Consider the following 3,923-nt stretch of genomic DNA (forward strand, 5'->3'; position numbering starts at 1 on the left):
AACACATCCCTGACACTGCACACGCATCCGCACACATGCTCACGCTCTCCACACGCACAGAGACACTGCACAGCGGACACACCCCTCACACAGCATGGTGGCCAGGACACACGTACACCTGATGGGCCCACAGCCCCAGGGGTGCTATAGGAGCTGGAGCCCTTCTCCGGATTGTATGGGGAAAGGCTGAGGGCAGAGGAGGAGCTGCTGTGGGGTAGAGCGGTGCGGCAACCTGGGAGTGCAGATGCCTGGCTTTTCTCTGCAGCTGCAGTGCTCTCCAGCCAGGCAAACCTGGGATGGGCCATGTTTGTCCCTGGGCCTCCGTCGGCCCTTGGCTGCTCCTTGTGGCGGCCCCCCCAGGGCTGTGCTCATGTCCTGGTGGGCGCACGGTGTCCCCACCACCCACCTCCTGCCTGCTGCCTGGAGGTGGACGTGCCTCATTTAGACCTTCCTCCTCTCTTGCCGCATGGCTGCGGTTGGTTTTTTTAGCGCTTTCTTGAATTAGGTTTTCAAAGCAGCACCTAGTAGCTTCTTGTAAACTACAGGCAGCTCACAGCTGCTTGACTGCCCTGTCAGCCTTTTTCAAATCCTGGGCTCCTTGAAGCCTGTCCATGCGCCTCCTCTGACCCGGGAACACAGCATCTCCCTGCCCTTCATCAAACACAGGAAGGGGCTTTGTGGATCCTCCCAGAGGAGCGGGTGATGGCCGTGTCCTTTCGGTCTGTTGCTGGGAGAAGCCTCTTCTTCGGTCGTCTTCCTTGTCCCAGTAACGCCTGATGCTCCAAACACTGCACTCTCCCTGCAAGTGCTGCCTCTTACTAAGCACCTGCTTCACTGGCAGACATTCGGCGTAGTAAAGAGGCAAAGGCTTTGGACCGCCTTGCTGCTGCAGGGACCAACAAATTGCCAGGGAGGTCCAGAAGCTGAGTACTCAGCCAGTACTATTTTGCCCTGCCTGTGCGCTTAGTTGGCAGCTTTCCCTGGCCATGCAACTCATGAAGTGGTGCTGACCCTGATTTCCAGAAAAGTGCTTGTCAGTTTAAAAGAGAAGAACTGGTTTTCAGTGGGGAGTTGGAAGGGCGACGTTCTGCTGCTTTGGGGGACTGCCCGCTGGCTTTTCTGGTGCGGTGACCCTTCTGTCTCGTCTTGCTCTGAGAGCTCCGCGAGGTCCCTCTTGACCCTCCCTGTGTGGAATAGCTACAAGATGCTGCTGCAGAGACTACTGGACTCTGACAGCCAGGCAGGGGTTAGGCCAGAGCCCAGATGCCCTCGGGAGCAGAGCGCAAAGCCAGAAGCCCATTGGCTCCCCCACGAGATGTGGTTTGGGACCAGTGTTCCCTGCTGCTGCTCTCCGTGTCCTTCTTGGCTGCCTTAGCCCCTCTCCAGCCTCCACTCCCATTGGCCCAGCATGGCTTTGGCTGCTCTGGGTCTGCCCTTACTCACGGTCCCTGTGGCAGTCGGGTGTCCTTCTTCTGCCTCCCCTCGCCCCCTCCCCCGGCTGCCTTCACTACAGGGGCTTTCTGATGCACTCAATGGCCTCACAGGGCTGCCACAGCAGCGACCTCACTGTCCCAGCCCTGGGTCGCCTGTGGCCTCCCTTTTCCTGCCTCTAGCCAGCTAAACCCTGCCGAGGGGCACTTTGCCCTGGCACTCCGTGCCCTGGTGAATGTTGCAAGCCTGGCACGCAATGGCTGCTCCTTGCTGGACGAGACAAAGAGGAAAGCACTTGAGGTGCCCGGTTAATGCTGAAGAGCCATGGTGATCGCAGGCAACAATGGTTGCTCGTGGGCTCCAGTCCGCCTCTCCAAGCGTGCTCCAGTGGCGCAATGGGCCAGCGCGCAGTACTTATACAGCAGTGCTAAGCGGAGGGATGCTGAGGGTGTGAGTTCAAGCCTCACCTGGAGCATGGGCTTTTGATCATGCACTGCCTCCTCTTCCCTTGGGCGGTGCAGCTTTCTAGCAGCGACATCTGTCTCAAGCCAGACATCCCGGGACCTGCCAATACAGACACCTTGGAACACCAGAAGCGCTCGGGGCCGTTCCAGGCTTGACCTGGGCTCTGCCCGCATAGCACTCGGTTTGGGGCCCCGGAGGCAGAGCTGGGCTCTCCTCCCTTCTCTTCCGCAGAGGATCCAGACCCCACTCAGGGCGCAGATGCTAACATTTTCCTTTGCTCTTCAGCATTTGCCCTCCAGGCGGACACTCTCCCAGCACCAGCTGCCCAGCCTCACTGTGGCAGAGCCTTCCTAGCCAGCCTTTCCCCCTGCAGCCAGGCCAGGAGGAAGCACTCCTGGCTCTCTACACGCGAGCACTGCGGTGGAGCTGCAGGCAAAAGCTGCTGCCTCACAGCGCCTCTCACTCTGCAGCAGGCAAGGGAGAAAGGCAGCTCTGCCTTTCCAGGGAGGGTTTCTTTCCCACAGCCAGCTTACAGCTTGGCCGGAACAGGACTTAAGACTTCCAGCATGGTGGCATAACCTCAGAAAAGTCACACGCTCCCCCTGAAGAAAAAAAAAAAGCGACTTCTTTCTCCCAGGGAAGAGCTACTTGTGTTGGGGGTCTCTATGGCGTGGGATGGCAGTTGCGGGTGGGCTGGGGCTGCAGGGCAGTTTGTGTGTGGAGCTGAGAGTGCCCTGACTGCAACACGGAGAGCAAGGGCAAGGGAAAGGAAAGGTGAAAAGCTGGGCACTTTCCAGGCAGAGTCTCTCAGTTCTCAAGCTTGGCCTGGAGAACGGAGAAGCTTGACTGCTTTCCCAGAAGCAGGGGTAGCTGTCACGGCAGCCCCCCAGCAGAAGACACTGCACGATCACTAGAAACCAGGAAATCATTTTAGGCACGAGCCCACTGAATGTTTGGAACAGAGAGCACAGAAGAGCTCCCTAGGCCATGGCATCTTTGGAAACAAACCCCTTGGCCTACCCTTGCGGGTGCCTCCCGTGTCTTTTCCAACTCTCCTTTTCACCCGGCGGGCTTTGCAAAACCATTGCTGTGACTCGGATTCGGCCACAACGCAGAGTACTAACCACTATACGATCACAGCTGCCCATGTGATTGTCTTTCCTCCTCGGGCCATTTGTCCCTCCTGCCTCCTGCCCTCCTGCCTTCTGCCCTCCTGCGGAGCAGCCAGAGCTGTCAGGTGACGGCAGGCTAGCAGGGAGAAGTCAGAAAATGCGAGTCTGTGTCCTTGCAGAGCAGCACCCGAACAGCGCAAGCCCTCATGTGCCTCCCTGGGAGAGGGGAGGCAAACTCACGCTCTAGATTCACCTTTTCAGAAGTCTCAGTTCTTGGGGATGGCAAAGAACTGGACTGAAGGCAGTTACGGGGCATGTCCGGGGGCTGGCGATGAGGAAAGGACAACTCTGCAAAGAGCGGCCCCGCGTAGCCAGCTGGACAGAGGGTGGTGTAGGGGGGAAGGCAGGTGCATAGCACAGGGGATACGAACTGCTCCGTGCCCAGCCCTGGCTCTTTCTGCTCAAGTGTCCCCTCCACCACGCACCCTGGGGTGCAGTGTGAGCCTGTGGGCGCACCTCCACAAAGAGCGACGGTCCTTTCCCCACTTGCTCTGCTCCTGCTGCTGGGAGAGGTCCTGGCGAGAGGTTGCAGCTGCAGGAGTGCTGCGCTGGGTGGCGGAGGTTGCTCAGCAGAAGGGAGCTGCTCCTCGCCTGAGCTACGTTGCAGCCATGCCCGGCCCTGGCCGCCATGCACCTCGCTGACCCTGCCCTTCCCTGGCTGACCGGGCTCCAGAGCTTGGCCTCAGACCCGTCTCAGCACTTTGGACTTGGCTGGCAACCACTGCTCTGTGCCTGGCCCTCGTTCCTGACACTCAACCAGCTCTCCCTTCTTGCTCGGGTGCTGAGGGCCTGTGCCCTGCCAGGGAGGTCCCTGCCTCACTGGCCTTGCTATGTCCCTTGCAGCCTGCTTGCCTG

At 59.3% G+C, this 3,923-nt stretch overlaps 1 non-coding gene across 1 annotated transcript; it reads left to right on the top strand.

Moving 5' to 3' along the window:
• The first annotated feature begins 1,812 nt into the window (after positions 1 to 1,812).
• On the top strand, positions 1,813 to 1,906 carry TRNAI-UAU (transfer RNA isoleucine (anticodon UAU)). The gene is made up of 2 exons: positions 1,813 to 1,850; positions 1,871 to 1,906. It is a non-coding gene; the product is annotated as a tRNA-Ile (tRNA).
• Positions 1,907 to 3,923: the final 2,017 nt, after the last annotated feature.

Source organism: Struthio camelus, chromosome 10, assembly GCF_040807025.1.
Source record: "Struthio camelus isolate bStrCam1 chromosome 10, bStrCam1.hap1, whole genome shotgun sequence".
NCBI classification, from domain to species: domain Eukaryota; kingdom Metazoa; phylum Chordata; class Aves; order Struthioniformes; family Struthionidae; genus Struthio; species Struthio camelus.